Raw genomic sequence first — 19,134 nt, forward strand, 5'->3', positions numbered from 1 at the left:
ACCACCACTCTGGTGGAAACAGCTGAGCAGATTGAGGCGAGGTAAAAAGCGTACCTATTGGTTCATGAAAAACACATTCGTCACAATACATCCTCGCACATCTCTGGTTGAAACACAGCCTAACTGGTATCACTGAAAATCAGCGTCACAGCTGATTGGCGGCCATTTTGACTGCTAGGAATAGGCAAGGATGTATCAATCAAGTCAGTGTTTCTGTATGTGTATCTATTTTATCAGCTAATAAACCATTCTTATTCTTATTATTCTTACATTGACCACACGCGACTGGCGGCGCAGCCACACGGCGACTGCCCATCAGCACACGCAATGAACAAAGAAAACGATCGCCTCGCCGCCAAATCGCACTTATCAGCTAGGTCATAATTACCGCCTACTTCTCAGCTCAACTAAAATTCAATAAAATAAAGAACGAATATAGAAAGAAGAAAGAAAAGAAAGAATAAATTTATTTGCTAAAAGTTGTCACAACAAGAAAAATAAATTACAACTTCATCATCCCAGCCTATATACGTCCCACTGCTGGGCACAGGCCTCCTCTCAGAACAAGAGGGCTTGGGCCGTAGTTCCCACGCGGGCCCAGTGCGGATTGGGAACTTCACACGCACCATTGAATTGCTTCGCAGGTTTGTGCAGGTTTCCTCACGATGTTTTCCTTCACCGCAAAGCTCGTGGTAAATTTCAAATGTAATTCCGCACATGAATTTCGGAAAACTCAGAGGTGCGAGCCGGGGTTTGAACCCACGACCCTCTGCTTGAGAGGCGATAGGTCAAACCACTAGGCCACCACGGCTACTATAAACTATTACAACTTAAACCATACATAATCTTATATACTTACTAAGTAGGAAAAGAAAAGTAACATTGTGCCGAAAAAGCAAAAAGGGCCATACTCAGCGTGTTGTCACGGCAAGCCTCAGCCATACCCCAAATACCTGCTTTATATCGAATGTACGAAGACAAATCTATTAGCGGAACCAAGTGTGCAATATTTACCTGTCACTCTCAACTTACGTGCCCAGCTCGCCTAATCGACTGTGAGTAATAACCTATCTGAATAGGAGATTTATGCGGCACTAAATCTTTGCCGCTATCTGAACTGGGTTACAGATGTTGGATTTTAATTAATTACTAGTTAAGGTACCTATTTGCACGATTGTAATAGGTATTATTGGCTTTGTTCGTAATGGGATTTGATTGTCGGAAGATTATTAGTTGCTTATAAAATGTGAAAGTACTTACGGGGGCGCCGAGCTTGTAACGCTTATTCAATACGGTATTTGACAACTCCTGATTTTGCCATATTTTAATATTATTATGAAAATATAGATATCTATTTAGCGAAGAGAAAATTTAAATCGGTTGATAATTGGATTTATAGTGATTTTTTTGAAAAATCTATATACCTGTCTCTTTCTCAAACGCTTTTCTCTATGCAGCAAGTATGGCGGTACTGGCGTGTGACGTCACATGCCAGTATGTCTTTCTCTGTCTAATCTTGAATTTCAAACCTTTATAACTTTGTTATTATAGTAAAGGTAGCTTAAAAATTGTTTTTCTATTCGATAACAGGCATTGTGTAGTTTTAATTTATAAAACATATACAAAATAGTCAAATACCGTATTTTAAGTATTCTATGTGCTTGTGGATAGGGATATAGGGGAAGCGCGGCGGCTTAAGAATGGTTGGTCAGAACGCGCGCGTTTTAGATGTATTATTCGTATTACTAAAACAAATACATTGTTTAAAAATGTAACATGTGTAAGCGATAGAAAATATCTAGTTTTCATATCATTCGAAAACTCATGACCTGCCGCTGCCGCACAATATTTACGCATTGCTAAGGGTTTATTATGTTTTTTAGAGACGAATTTGGAATCTTTTCTATCAAATAAACTACAAGTAATCGTCTTTCTATATGGTTTATAGAGTAAATCCGCAAATATCTTAAACATGAGTTTCAAAACTAAGGCTTTACTAGTAATGATACAATAAATACGCTAGAGGCTAGAAGCTCAGCGCACTGTTAAATTATTTTATAATTAAGATATTTCTATTTTACACAAAAATTAACATTCTATAGGTACTAAACTACCGTCAAACGTTTAATGGAAAATGTTGCGGAAAAGCCTACTGAAAGTATTTCCAAACTTTTCATTTCAAATTTGTCCCATAAAGCGTCAGCCGGCAGCAATTAAATATTACAAATTCCTTGCCTCGTGGTCCCTCGCCGTCGATCGGGCTCCAATATTCCCCTGGCTATAAACAAAGTAATAATATATTTATTTAGGTTCATCCTATCCAAGCTGACACGTCAAAACCGCGCACCTCAAACCACATTCAACACGACGGCAAATGTTATCGTTTTAACGGACTGCAACATAATTATAACGACAGGATGAAGCTATGGACATTTTTTTTATAACCGCGGTACATACTGCTCACACTATCGAGTGAAATGCGTGACTGTATTCCTTTTGAAACTCGTATCGCGTTACCAGAAAAACTTAGGTAATGGTCAACATAACTGTGTTCAATGGGGAATGGATGAAAATTTTATTTTTGAAACGGTTTTTATCGATAGGAATAACCTTTCTAATTAACAGAAAAAAATATCAGATTTTTAAGTAGCATCAATTAATTTAAAAAAATTGAAAGAGTTTTCTTTAGGGCCAAATTACGACAGTCCGGTCGGTTACGGGTTGTTCCATAGTCCAGAATAAAAAAAAATATTAAAAAAGAATTTAATTGTCTTTGACTCGATCGTTTTGATAGGTGACACTTTTTACCGGCTCGGATAATACCGACATGGAAATAACCGACCCTGTTTTTCATCTACACACCCATAGAAAGCTCAAGTCAGTTTCTATGGGCGTGTACATGAAAAACAGGGTCTTCCATGTCAGTATTATTCGGCCCGGTAAAGAATGTCCTGTCAAAACCTGTCAACACGATCGAGTCAAAGACACATAAATTCTTTTTGAATGTTTTTTATTCTGGACTATGGAACAACCCGTAACCTTTCATTTTTGGGTTCCGGAGCCAAAATGGCAAAAACGGAACCTTTATAGTTTCGTCAAGTCCGTCTGTCTGTCTGTCTGTCCGTCCGTATATCTCAGGCATTTTACTCGAAAACTACAATATGTATTTCAATGAAATTTGGAGTACAGATGTCTTGACAAAGCCGCTAATTAGTTTTGTAGTTAAATTACAAAAATAAATATTTATAGGGGGGGCACTCCATACACGTAACAGAAATTTAAAAAACAATTTTTAACTCGCATCAACGTATGGTACATAGTTCGACAGCTCTTTTGAAAAGATAGTAAGGTTTCTCAAAAACTTATTTGATTAAATGAAGATTTCCGGAAATAAACGCTCCCAAAGTAGCAAAACTTGTGTCATTTAGTTATTTAACCAATCACGAGCAAACGTCAAAATGTCAAACGGACCTCACGATAGTAACGCCACCTAGCGATATTTCGCCTCTGTGAAAGAAAACCCTCATTGATTAGTAATGTAAGCTACCGTACAACGGCCAACCGATAGTGTCTTTTTCAACCTCGACATTGGCGAAATCATCGATAGTATCGATGGAGCTATCTTTTTTCTAAAAATTGAATTGAATTGAATTGAATTATTAATGTAAAAAACGAAAATAATTTTGTATTGTATTGTACCTACTTGTCAGGCTCAAGTCTGCACGGTTAAACGCTTAAAATAAGTTGAGCACTCTCGGTAAGGTTTACACGGCCATGAATAAATCTCACACGTGCGGGCGACGTTTGAACATCTGTGATAATTTCCGGGCGCGGATCGGATCACCTCGCTGACATGTCGCGCCAATAGCGAGCTCTAAATAGAAATACGAATGGTATTATAATCATATTCGATTTACGGATTTACTATCACAAATAGACATAATGAAGCAAATAAATATGAAATAAAGAATAACTTAGTTACTTAAACTCAGATAAGGCTTAAAGATCCACCTTGTTTCGTAGTGCTCATTCAATTAATCACATCTATGTATACACGTCCCACTGCTGGACACTCGCCTTTTCTCATAATGAGAGAGCTTAGGCAGTAGTCCTCACAGAGGCCAACGGCCAAATGTTCTGCTTCACTAGTGTATGTACTCGTACCTATGCGTTCCTTCCTCATTATGTTTTCCTTTGGCTAAGAAAGTTATTTATTTATTTGGGGCATCAACAGCAATACATATATAGTACATTGTTGTAGAGGCTGAAAAGTAAGTAATAAATGAACGAGTTAGTTTGAAGGCTGACTCAAAGGGGAGGCTTTCGATAATACGAGTTCATTTATTGCATTTTTGGCCGAAACTAAACATTGTGCTTTTCACGACCATACTGCTTGGAAATAAAATACATTTATCAAATTATCCCAAAACAAACAATAAAAAAATCAAATATTTATATGAATAATACGAATGTTTGTTCTCGGGTCTTGGATGTTTAATATGTATTTATCTACATAAGTATGTTTATCCGTTGCCTAGTATCCATAGTACAAGCTTTGCTTAGTTTGGGATTGGTTTGGGACTAGGTCAATTGGTGTCAAGTGTCCCATGACATTTATTTATTTAAAGACTATGTTGCTCCCGCCTTGTAACACTCTTTACGGGCTCGGATAATACTGACATGGAAATACCGACCACATTTTTCTTGTACACGCCCATAGAAACTCATCACGGCTCATTCATTTGCAATGTTACAACTCGATTTCGGGCATTTCATTAGTGATTGCGGAGAGCCGAGCTCGAGCGATATCAAAGACCATAGTGCACCATATTGTATCTTAACCTTTTCAATACCACATTATCGTAGTCACCCAACTAACATAATATATTATGTAATTATGCCAGATTTCAGCTCAACTGGAATAAGGAAGTGGCGGAAAAATTAATTTCATCATGATGATGATGTAGATCACAGTGCTGCAGTAAGTCAAACGCATGCGTTTACGGTTTTTCTAAGTCTTTGTGTAAAGGGGTAGCGACCAATGCGTCAGGCATTCTTTTATTGCATGTTACGCGGGGACCACACAGTTGGCAAGCGCACGCCCGTTCGTGTTGCGGTCTCATTTGTATTGGTTCCGTCGGAAACAGATGGAGCTACTGGATTGCAGACGTGGAAATAGTGTGGTCTAGTTTAAAATGGGAGTAATAATGACTATAGTTTTGAGATATAATTACAATCCGTGTGCTCTTAGAAAAACCTTCGGGTTTCGGGGGAAATCGGAAAAATTCGTGTTGTAGAAAATGTCAATTTTATTTTCACCTCAGCACCTCAAACAGGCAGGTTTTGCTATGAGAAATCAGTGAGCAAAATCGCATAACTAACTTTTAGACTTTTTAATTTTTTTTTAAATGCTGAGTACAGAGTTGGGTCTAATCACTGAATTCCAAATATTTCACTTCAACACGAAAAAAGCGAGAGATAAGATCAAATGTGTTGATTACAATTAAAATCTTAAATTACATTTTTGGTATTAAAAATATACCTACCTAATAAATTACATGACAACGAAATATTTCCAAAATGTAAATTTTCCCGATCTTTTAATAAAGTATGCAACCTCGCGTTGCACGAAAGCCGCTTCTCTTGTTTTTTTTTTCTATAAAAGAATTCCGTATACTGCCTCTACAGTTGGAATAAATATTTGTTAAATTGAATGAATTTTTAACAAATCTATTTATGTAATACCGATATAATTTAATTTGTAAATCTTAATAAAGTTCATATTTAAAGGTTTAATGACATTGATAATCAATTATACGTTTATTGTTCAACCTTTTTAATGACCCCAAGATAAGGCTTTTTGCAGTAAGTATTAAAAAATAAGTGTGACATTAGACCAAAGAAGTTCTAATTACAATGCATGTTATGAGTATGAGATTTGTATTGTATCTACTGGACTGGACACTTTTTTATGGTTTTAAATGTGATTATTATATTATTCTTTCTTAATAATCGGATTCTATTTTTAAAAAATGTGTTTGTTTTGTAAACAGGTAGGTATATGTGGTTTTATTCTTATGTTACATTTAAATTATGTTCTCGCTGCTGAGGTGAAAAATTGTATGTGTCACACGAGACCAAAGTTTTTTTGCATCTCGTGTATTTGAATCCCTTGCTGCTCTCAGGATTCAAACCTAGAATCACTCGCTAACGCTCGTGATTCAATTATAGAATCCTTCGCTTACTCGGGATTCAAAATCAACACTCGCAACAAAAAACAACTTTGCTCTCTTGTTGCACAAATAACTATTTTGACTTAGTAGCAATCCATCACGAAACTTAAATAGGGTATTTTTTTAAATAGCCAATAACGGGAAATTGTTTATAATTATAATGTATATTTTTTTTAAAGAAGCTGAAAGTTTCAAGAAATGTGTTGATTGTAAATATTTTAATGAGGTTCAAGACCGAGTTATAGAAGCAATGAGGATTTCGAAAAGTACATTAAAAATATTAAACGAAGCAGACCAAAAAAAATAAGTTGACATACCCAAGAAAAGTTCTATATTATACTTCCAAACAAAAGTAGTGTGTTAAGGCGGGGTGTTCTTTATTTAAATTAACGATGGAAGAATTCGAAAATGCTGATTTTTTTTTATTTGTATCATGACAAAAAATCATATTGTATTAAAATTAGAAAAAGACAAATAAGGGTAATATTATTACAGTAAGGTTTATTTTGTACTGATAGTTATTCTTTACATAACTTTGAAAAGTTTTGCAAGTTGATAACAGAACAGAACGGCTATCACGTTCGCGTGTCATCGTCAATACCCGAAGAATGCTTCTAAAATCCGAAGGTTTTTTTAAGAGCTCACGGAGTGTAGATGGTTTCTAATGTTTTTTTTTCTTAATCAGCACAATTCCTCTAGGGGTAAGGTAATGATAGTTAAAAAAATATTAAATATATCAAAAACATCCTCGAAATTTAATGATGGACAAAACATCCCAAGAAACAAATATAATGAGAGAAAATAAAAGCAGAGTCTAGGCATGTTACTAGTATCCAATAAAGGAAGATTCATACTACATATCAGGTTCTATACTTCCTTAAATTTCAATGGCACAGCAATAAAATTTCAGTATTGAAAAGAGATTGTTTTGTCCCTTGGCCTTGTTAAAAGTACGCGAAATCCAAAAATAGACTCGAAGGTTGCTTGTTTTCGTCAAATATTATTTGCGTATCGGAGTATAATGACGCACGCACCGGCCAGAGCGGGGGTGCGGTCGTTACATCACGAGTGACGTCATGAGCTACGGTGCTACGGGCTACGAGCTACGAATTGGTGCTACGACGTAGCAAACGAACTCGATGCACTCTGCTCCGTCATTGTGCTCGATTATGATTTGAAAGGGGATTGGAGTTGTTTGCAGAGAATACAAACAATATATTTAATGCAATACCTACTTGAGAGATTATTCGTTTTCTTTTGTGTTTGTAGAAATGTTCGGAAAATGTTTTTTTATGAATAAAAGATGGACAAATATATGCACAAGCACGTATAGCCCGTATATCGTGATACTAGTGTATTTCTTAGATACTTTTTGTCATTTTCTAAAAGAAACGACTACTTATTATTATCGGTAGGTTATTGTAATTTAAATTATGTTTACTTACATAATCGTCATCGACGAATGAAAACTAAATTAATCACCATTGAACGTCACTTACTACGGCAACTGATTAAATTTACAAACAAAACAGGATTTGCTTGCCATATTTTGTGTGCATTAGCTCAAATCAAAATTCATAAAATTTGTTTAAAAAATTCTGGAAGTTAAGTTTTCTCTAATAACCACCTTAATAATTGCCTTCGTAAATTTTCTATTCCTATCAAAATTCCTTTTGAACTTTTTACCAAATTAACTTAGTACTTCGCGCACAAAGAAGTCTTAAAAACTTTGACCATAAAGTTTAGGTGCGAAAAAATTTCACAGTACCGTATTTAACACGGCCCTTTTGTATCCTTCGTTAACTGTAAACTGTTTTCCCAATTAAAACATTGTAAAACAAACACTCCCCTCTTAAATAAACAAGGGCTTCGGGAAAGTTTACTTGGGAACCTTTTACTTACCTGGCCCTATACAACGAAGTGCAAAATTCGAACTTTGTATCTTGCCGTCTCGCTGACGCTTATATTATTTAATACGAGAGTGAGAGGGACGGTACGATACGAACTTCGATTTTCGTAATAGCCACCTGAGCCAGAATATTATGGACCGCCTTCTAATTTTGGCCCTGGTTTGCATAGAGAAGACTTATGGCCAAAGTTCAGGGTAGATCTTGCTGTTTCACTGGCTTAACCACAGGCCATTTTTATGGTTGCCTAAGTTTTCTCTCTGGTAAAATGTTTTGTGTCACGATAAGAAATTTAAAAAAACCGGCCAAGAGCGTGTCAGACACGCCCAGGATAGGGTTCTGTAGCCATCACGAAAAAATCAAGTAATATTTTGTTCAAGGATTTCGTATTGTTTACGGAATCTTCCAAGTTTAGATATGTTTTATACCTTACCTTACCTTAGGCTGCTATTTACTCTTAAACTACTAATAATTCTCAAGCAATCTTAGCCGCTATAACTTTCCTTGTAAATTTGATAATATTTACTATACTGTTCTGAATTTTTTCAAATTTTTCCACCCAACAGTTTAGATTTTAGAGAGGGGGGGGGAGGACGCTCGATTTTAATGAAAATTTGCACTTTAAAGTTTAATATTTCGCAAACAGATCACTGAATAGAAAAATCGACCCCCTACTACTAAACTAAATTTACCTGCTCATTAATAATAGACCCCATACTGTTGTATCTAATTATCTCCATGCATTCTAAAACATCGAGACGGAACCCCTTGCCACAATAATGTAACACTTCATACGAATCTGAGTCCGATAAAGAATGATTTAATTCCAACAAATGTTTGGCGAAATTCGACTTATCAGAATAGGACTTATCGGTTTAGTTTCATCTCCCTTGCTACGGCTTGGATCTAATTTCAGCAATGGTAGTTAATAAAACATGCCTCGACAGTAAATAAATAAAAAATCAAGGTAATTTTGAAGGACGGTTAAAAAATTTATTAATAAATTGTGGGTAGTTTTGTTTTGTTTCATAAAATATATGTGGGTACTTGGGGAGTTACAGTGGCAAATTAAAACGGTGATTGTGGTTCGTTAGTCTCACAGAGTACTTTATACATAATATACTGAAAGTTAGTCTAACAACTGGTAGCATAGTGTACGATTGTGTCACTCTGAAGATGAGCTCTGGTTGATTTCGATACGCGTCAGTGTAGTGTGGTGGTGGTTATAAATGATTTTGTGTGTGTTCTTACAGTGTGTAGGTGGAGGAACTGCATGAACACGCATATTTTGCATAAGCTTAGCTATCGTAAGTTCGCGGGTGAGCAAGGAAATTATTTAAGTTCATTGATATGGACCTCCGCAAAGTAACGCCTGAATCAATAAATTATTTAACTTTTTAGTGCCTACGTTTCACAGGAAGCTGATATTATAATAATAATATCACGGGACACTTACACCAATTGACCTAGACCCAAAGTAAGCAAAGCTTGTGTCATGGGTATTAGGCAACGGATAAACTTACTTATACTCGAGAACAAACATTCCTATTATTCATACAATTATCTGCCCCGAACGGAGATCGAACCTGGAACCTCAAGCTTCGTAGTTAAATTCTCTAACCACTGGGCTATTTGGTCGTCAATTATGTATGTTAGCCATGGGAACCGTCATAATCGTCAAAAACAATGATATTTTTCCATATTGTTCGTTCGAATTTCTATATTTAGGCTTCTTACGCCGCACTTCTGGGTGCAAGCATCTTCTGAGAATGAACTATAGCAAGTGGACAAAGAATTAGCTTGGCTATTCAAAGAGGCCAGCATCTTCGGGGCCTTGCCAAAGGGGTACTCTTTAAGTAATTTGTTTTAGTTTTAGGTTTTATTTTAGTATTTTAAGTTTAGGATAGGTAGGTATTTTTATTGATTTAATGATTATTGGCATAAGTTAGACATGTACGTTTGTACATTGTTCTACTTTGTGGTAAATCAGCGCTCTCTTTTGCATAATTTCGATAATTTTTCATTAATATACTCACTTATATAAAGACGTTAGAGAACTTACAGTTCAATTATGAACTTGTTAACGGCAACAAACTTAATCGCCGAACGCTAGCGGTGAAGATCGCCCACGGAATCAATTAAGTATTTCCTTCTGAAAAGCTGCTTCTCTTCATCGTAATTTACTCCATATTGCGACGCCATTAGCCCAGCAAACGGGTGGTTGTTAAAACTACGACGCAGTTTTATAATTGTACAAAATTAAACTTTTTTACGGGCTATTTACGAGTTCTAACGAGAATCCTTCTAAACACATAAATATTCTGGCTGCACGGATATCGAAACATGTAATGAGTCATACAGTTCATAATTTGCGAGCATTGAACAACTCTACGTAAGTGACCTGATATTTAATTAAGAAAGCGGCCAAGTTCAAGTCGGACTCGCGTACCTTCGATCTGTACACATTTTTAGGTATCTACGAATATCTAGTGTTAACAGAACGTTGCTCCTAAATAAAATATATGTGGTGTGGGATCATTTTAGATTGTTTATTGACTTAGATCGATAGACATAACAAATTGAGATTTTCAGACTTTTCTTATTGCTTGTGCTATTAAAGATTCACATCAAATTTCAAGTTTCTAGGACAACTGGTTTGATTCCCGGGCATTTGTACAGTCAAGCGCAAAAATAAGTATCTATTCGAACCACTCAAAAATATGCTACTACACTATGTAGTATAGTTCATATTTTTAGGAACACTTTTTTCAATGATTCTATCTTTAGATCGCGATGATTTAGAAGTTTGATATTTTCATTGTTTCAAGGAGTAGTAGACAGTTTGGTATTAATTTCAGTTTAATACCTCCACGCGTTTCTGAGAAAAATACCATTTTGTCAGGCGGGCGGATGGATAACAAAGTGATCTGGTTCCATTTTTTCTGACTGAGGTACGGAATCCTGAAAAACATTTTATTATTATTTTCGAGGGTAGAATTCAAGGTGATTAGCTCAGCGTTTAATCCCTGGTGAAAGTTTAAGACAGTTCTCCCTTACCTGACCAGAAACTTACGTAAGCCGGATAGACGAGACAGAGATATCAATTTAATTCCATTCAACACGTTAGCGTTCTGGTTCAGCCATTTCAATCAGAAAGGAATATTATCCAGTTTAATATTTACTCGGAGCTCGCTGCAGGGGAGTGTTTGAGCACCAGCACCGGGAGCCGTTTGTCCGGATCCTATTCATACAGAAACTTATTAGACCACAAAGCCACTGGTGTGAGGTTTTAAATGTGAATATGATTAAATGAAGATTTTTCTATTCATTTTATAAATGGATGTGTATCTGTGTGGCCTCATAAAATTCATCCATACCGAATAGTAGTGTTGACCTTTTTTTGTAGAGTCTCTATATACACAATACCCTATTAATAGGGCATATTAGGCAAAACTCTGCGCAGGGGCATCACTAGCGCAAACCCATAATAACGTCAGTTCTCATTATATTTTGTCGCCATGACAGATCATGACCAAAGAGTATTAGTACCTATAGAAATCATGATATTATATTTATTAGTAACAAAATACCATGGTATTAAAATATTGACATATAACGATAGAGCTATATTTCCAAAAGTTTAATTGAAATAATACGATATTATGGCATTTAAGATACTCAAAAAACTGTTTACGGTTTTGTGCTAGTGCTGCACTCTGACGGGAGAAAATTTCAATAATATTTGAATGTGAATAATTGCTATTCGTTTGCCTTTATCCACTAACATTTGCTTTTTCCAGAAGCAGTTTTTTTTTTGCTTATAACACGTTTGTAGCTTTCCACGAATAAGGGTGTCGTTTTTTCTCGACAAATGAGTTTCACGGATTCTAGGCAAGATTAAATTGAAAAAGTATTTCACATGCGAATTCTAATGATGCTTGTTTTTGTTTGTACAACACATGGAAGTTCTTGCATTAATAGACACGCGATAACGCCATTTCCGCAACATCGGATACTACGCCATGTGTTGGAATGAACTTGATTAGTTTTTATGACCTAATTGACAATTTAAGTTAAAAATGGGGTATTATTATGGAATTCTTTGACATTTTACATTCGTTATATACTTGTCTATAATATAAAAGTAAACCGCCAGAACGCGCGGGGAAAAAACGAGACAGAGCAGGATGGCGCTCTACAACACCATTTTGACACGTTTCTCCCAAACAACGCATTATTTCTCTGGAAGTTTTAAACCAATTAGATTCTTTGACCTTGGGAATCACGAAAAAAAATGAAAAAATATGATATTGGGTGTGTACATTTTGTATATTAAGCAAAATAAAATCACAAGTTCGAATTTCGAGCCAAAAACGAGCGATCTATTATCTATACCAGTGTTCACATTCATGAGAAAAAGAAATCTATTCATTATCCTGCATTGCAGTCTATAAAGCTCTTTGACTCATTCATTGCCGCGCGCCAGATTACGTACTTTGCTGCGATGCCGACGCTTTTGCAGAACAGACGCCCGTCGGCGTCAGCGGCATCCAGGGAAAGCTAAATTAGACGCCAATCCTTTTGTGTTTTTTTTTATTATCACTGTTTTTGTATAGAAGTAATTAATAATTTTGTCGGAAAAGTTCGTATTTAGGTATCTTGATACGATGAAAATCACTATTCAATAGATCTATAAACAAGTGACTGACTATCCTACTAATCCTACTTATCCTTCTTATTATATTATAATTATAAATGCGAAAGTTTGTGTGTGTGTGTGTGTGTGTGTGTGTGTGTTACTCCTTCACGTTAAAATGGCTGGACTGATTTGGATGAAATTTGGTACGTAGATAGCTGGATATCTGGAATAACACGTAGGCTACTTTTATTCCAATATTCCCACGGGATAGTTTTTCTTAACACAACACCTCAATGAAGATTACGATATAAATTTTGGGATTTCCGACGGGAATTTTTATCTACCAGATCGAATAGTTTACGCGTGCGAAGCTGCGGGTAAACTCTAGTATATTATAAGTTTGCATCACAAAGTATTTATAAGCTGTGTCATAAACAAACTTGTCCATACTAGCGGCTGAAATATTTTAAGACACCGCGTTTATTTGTGACGCAAAGACATGTAAAATATCAAGGAATACCATGATACCCTTTTTTTCATCAAAATTATTATTTTACAATATTGTCACGACGCCTTTGTCGCTTTGCGTTTTGCATATCGAACAATATACGGATCGTATAGACTTCAATTAAAACTTTCTGATTTTTTTTACAGCGCTGTTCAGTTGAACAGTTGAATATCGGATCAGATAATCTGAAAACTTACTCCGCTTAGAGCCTTTGCACACCACGTTTTATAAACACGCCATCGATGTGTTATTTTAGAAACGCGCCTTAATAGTATATTCTCCGTACATTGCGCGCCCGTAAAGCAGCATTAATTTCCACCAATAACTTTAGAGTATGTCTATGTATGCGAGGAATGTGTTTTTTACTAACCAATAGAAACGCTTTATTTACCTCGCCTCGCTCCGCTCAGCTGTTTCCACCAGAGATGTACTGTGCGAGGATCCTATTGGTTCATGTAACACACATTATTGATGGAAACCCAGCTTTGCGCTTGCCACACAGTGTACTTAAATAAAACAAATAAAAATAAAAATGCATGCACTATCAATGGACATAGAAAGCGCTCGTCGCACCGGTCGGACGTAACCAAGCCTTTAGTGCTAATAACTCGCAACACATTAAGCCGCGCCCGCACCTGCGCGTATCGCCCATCAATTAGCGCTCCTTCATCGGCAGATGACGTCTCGCAATTAATGGGGCCGTGGGTTTAGAACCGGTGTAATAACGAACACGGAGCTCTAGTGGCACTGAAAGAAGGACTATTTTGTCTGATTTGAGCTATTTTGTTTTTGGGTTACAAGGCTGTGTGAAATCCGGAGTGAAATTAGATATAGGTACAAGGTGGGCCCTGTAACAGGAGCAAAAAATTAAACCACAGCTTCCACTTTTCATCTTGAGCTAATTTAGTTCTACAACTTTTGGAAATAACTTGTATTATGATTTTTATTCTAATTCAAAGTTTAATTGGACCAGCAATGTATTGCGAAATCCGTCATTTTGTTACGTGACAGGCGATGTCATTTCATTTAGGCTATTGAATGCCGTACATTGAAAATACCATTTAATTTGTTTGGAATAAACATAATAATAAAATTACTTAATTTTTGAAAATTGCAGAACTAAAGTAGTTTCATTTGAGTAGCAGAAACTGTGTTTTATTTTTTTGCTGCTGTTACAGGGCCCACCCGGTAATTAGCTACGGGATATCGACCATGATTACCCTTAATGAGCTCCCAATATTTTGATGCGTCTACCACCGCCATGAACACCGGCAGGCGTCGTGAAGGAAGAGGGAGGTAATTAAAGGTAATCACGATCTAGGTATATCCTGTAATAAATCTGTCTGATGTAATTAACTGTGAATCGCTAAAAACAATAAGAGCGAAATTATTTCAATAAGTGAGTTACTTAGTAAGAGACTTAGTCTGCGTATAATTATTCTTGTATAGCGCACCCGAGGGAACTAATCTACGAACTAACTATTGCTACAGTATTAATATGGAATGTAAGCATAGCAATGCATATCGACGATCAACTCTATCCTCTATTACCTACCGTCAGATGTTACAACTCTACCTGCCATTCCAAATCAACCTAGGTTTGCTTTGATTCACAATGTAGCTGCTCTCTACATTAATGCTAGATGCAACTAGCTGCATTGTGATTTAAGGTAGACCTAGATACAGCGGGCTTGTCACATCTGACGGAATCATTAAAAAGTACCGTTAGCAAGAAAGGTGTACTAAAATTAGATATTTGTCTAAAAATATTTTTATTCGCACCGTCAAGAAGTCATTAGCATTATTGATTACTGGTCACTAGCATTGCTAGCTGGCACACCTTTTTCAGAAACAACCTACTTATAATAGAAAAAAGTCGCAGGTATAAATAATACATGTGTATATGTTTACGGGACTTTGTACAGCACTGCTATTAGTAAGAGTGGTACTGGGAATGCAGTTGTGATCCTTTATCTTAACGAATGAATATAATACCTAATACTCAAATGTCATAGGTTTTGTACCAAAATGTTAACCATACCTTACCTTTAAATGAGTAATTCTTGTATACTTATATATTTATTTTATCGGGAATCTTGGAAACAACTCTAACGATTTTGACAAAATATGTAGGTAATATGAGAGCATTCGGGGGCGATCAATTCATCTAGCTTGGTTTCATCTCTTATAGTGGTTTGAAAATCTTCTACTCTATATTATAATAATTTCGATGGCTCTGATATCACCCTGTTGCAAGCAAGGCGAAGGTTTGATTTATTTATTTTACGTATTTAATTTGCGTTTTATTTAAAGCTTATTCAAATATATTTAATATCATCAACAAACACGATTAAAAAAAATTACGCCAAGCGAAGCTCGGTCCCAAATACAGCTGCAAAAATACATAAGTTTTGTATAGTGTAGCAAACTTTTGAATTTTTATACTTTTTCTAGCTTTTTATGGTAGTTTATGTCGTGTATTTCAAGTTTCTGTAGTTCAGTCGTCATTTGGTCTTGTCAAAGTGTGAGTGAAGAGTAAATGAATTTTACCATTTCTAAAATATTTTTGGTTTCCTTTACGGTCCATCATTTGCTTGTTTCATATGGATTTTCTTACGAGGATTTTGCCAATCGTTTTGCACTATGAACAGTCAGCATCAAAAGTAGCTGTACACTTTCGTACTTTGTCGTTTTACAGCCACGTACTAAACGTCATGCAAGATTGTCAATGTGTCATTGCGACAGAGTAAAAAAAGTGATCCGCAGCTTTTGATGCTGACCGTATTACATTTTAAACTCTAAAGACAATTAGAAATATTTTAAATCAACTAAAAGTCAAAGGAATCGTCAATTCGTAACGTCCCAAATGACGACGTGTAGAACACGCTGTAAAAACACAAGATTGTAGTTGAGCGAACACAATAAGTGACAACTTGTCAGCAAATAAGTGTCTACACTGCATTGTTGCATCTGGCAACTAGCGTCCAAGTCCTACGTACGTCTTAAGTCTTTGTAATGCTCGTAGGAGTACAACTGGAGCCTTAACTTACATTCTGTCTTTTGTTGGCGCCGCGTCAGTATCGCGTGGCTGTGTGAGTGTCTTCGTTCAAACTATTCTCCATTCAGTGTCTGTTGCGGTTATACAACGTGTTATTTTTGATTTCCGTTAACTTTAAGGGAACATATACCTATACCAGATCAAATGATGTTAATTTCTCTAAGACACTAGTGACCTAACTTTTACTGTTTAAAAGATAGTCAGAATTTAAGCTAATTAATTATGGCCAGTAAACCAATGTAAAGGTTCTTAATTAGTAAAAGGTTTTTACAGTCCGTAACTAACGTTTAATTCAAAAATATTTAATAAGAAAAGGTAGAAAAAGTGAGTTTTTAATGTCTCTTATATGTCAATGTTACTCATCAAGTTCTTAAATTTTATAATTTGCCCAGTAAAGACCAGTTCAGAATTACAAGAAAAATGGTTGTATTACATTTGAAGTGATCAATCGAGCGCAGCAAGGTAATAATAAGTAATAATAATTTTATTTGCACACCAGAATACAACACATGCACGATTTTTCTTGCAGATCTAAACTGGGCTTTACATTGACTGTGTTTTTTTTTATTAGACTGGATGGCAAACGAGCAAGTGGGTCTCCTGATAGTAAGAGATTATTTAGAGTATTCTATGTATGAAGTTAAAAATGATTTGTCCGAAAAGTTAATTACGAGGTAGTGACTATCAATTTAATTTAATAATGGTTGGATAAACATGGCTGCATGGAACACTTCGCAGGCATCACAAGTTTATCGACCGACGAAGCTTACTCCAAGGTGCATCCAGTGAGTTTATATTCAAAAGCTTAATCATCGTCTTTGCTTCAAGTACAAACTCTGAAATTCAATCTGCACTGGCAGTGTACCGTACAAGGTCTTACTTAATTAAATAACTGAAATTCTGAAATTACCTGGACCTGGGTTCGATACCCAGCGCTGGTCTCTTTTTCTGGTTTTTCTGTGCATCCATGTCTCAGTATGTATTTTCGATATGGTTTTCACGGGATACCCGTAAAAGTAATAAATTTGGAGTTGAAATAAAAAATACGAAAAAACTCCAAAAAACCAATCATAATGAATTTAATTTTGTTCATAATCAAGAGAAGAATCGAATTCTTTAAAGCAGGTTGTGTGCAGTCTTAAAAAAACTACAAGTAAAAGGTGCGCGAAAAAAAAAAACTTTTTTGATGAGTGGAGTATCGTTGCTTCCAGCTCATTCAGTACATAAAAACTTTATTTTTTGTTTCTATAAATATTGGAAAAACAAAGAGTTGAGAAGCTACCAAAATCAGCTCATTTTACAAAAGTAGGTACTAGTAAAGAATTTTTTATATTATTACGAAAATTTTAGTTACAAATGTCTACTATTATGTAAAATTTATTATTTTCTTTGAAAATTCCTAATATTGCCGATTACAACCAACATAAATTTGCGATCATACTTAAGTAGCATAGAACTGCTACTCGGGCCCTCGATACGCAAGTCTGACTCGCATTTGGCCGGTTTATACTTATTGTTTGATATGAACGTCGCTTTATTCAGTATTTTAAAAATATGATCATCCAAATGCTTCCTATAATTTATCTGACATTTACTATGAGCTATATAATTTTTCGCAGACGTAAAAATCGGGCGCACTTTTGCGTGTTCGCACATAAAAGTTTATCTCGCCGTCTTCATGTTCGCATGCGAATCCTCTGGAGTCGCGTGTGGTAATTTTAATTAAGTATATTTACCGGGACGAGCGCCGGTTCCCGGGTACGGTAATAAATGTTGGCCGTAAAGGTAACAAATGTGAGCTGGGAGCCGGCAGGGTTGCCATACCGGGCTTTGCCCGGATTTGTAACGGTTTCACAGTCAACGGACCATTGAAAAGGTGACGTTCACAATTTTTGATGATGTATTTTGGTGTTCGTTTCGTATCAGAAGTGAAGCTGCACAACGTTTTAAAGCTACTGAGAATATATCGCACTTGTTTCAGACAATAATGAATAAGAATAGTAACATATTTTAAGTCCAAGAGCATTATATGTTAAGAAGAGATATTATTTGTCAACGAAATGGTATTAAGATTTTAATTTCTAATGCTAGTAAAATGAACTTAACTACTTACATTAAATAATAATGCTAGTATAGAACTTAACTAACTTACATTTTAAATAATATTATAGATATCTTAAAAAAGTGCTAACTTGTTAATCTTGTTTTTATTCTTTTAATAAGAAACACTCAAGTTACGGAGTTTAAAAGAGCGTCATAGGTTAAGAGTTTTTGTACTTATTTCTTGATTTTCTTTAAAACAGTTAATGTTAGGCCAATAGGGTCTTGGTGAAATCATTTGACCTGTTGAATGTTCCCATAAAGTTAATGTAAATCAATAATAATACGTTGTAAACTTTACAAAATTATCCTAACCCGGCCGATTTTGACTACATATTTACAGGGTTCGTGTAAGTATGTAGTCAAAATCGGCCGGGAAATAAATCCGTGTATGTACTACACTTTTTTCTCTTTGGGTATCGTGTATAAGCTAACTGTAAGTAAATACGAATTGTAAATTGTTACCACATCCCCAGTCCCACCCAGGTCCCCGGTAAGGTGTTTCTCCCTACTATTACAGGGTTATGCTAAACTCGGTACCGTTTCACTTTCCCCTAGACCGTGATTGCACAAAACGGCAGCCCTGCAGCCTCCGTACACCGGAACCGCCGTCTCTCGACAGGTGATATCCACCTGCGCGACTCCTTCCTTCCTGCGTTCAATGTCGTCTCAGATTTGAATATTTTCTG

The sequence above is a fragment of the Choristoneura fumiferana genome, chromosome 3 (assembly GCF_025370935.1).
Source record: "Choristoneura fumiferana chromosome 3, NRCan_CFum_1, whole genome shotgun sequence".
Taxonomy (NCBI): domain Eukaryota; kingdom Metazoa; phylum Arthropoda; class Insecta; order Lepidoptera; family Tortricidae; genus Choristoneura; species Choristoneura fumiferana.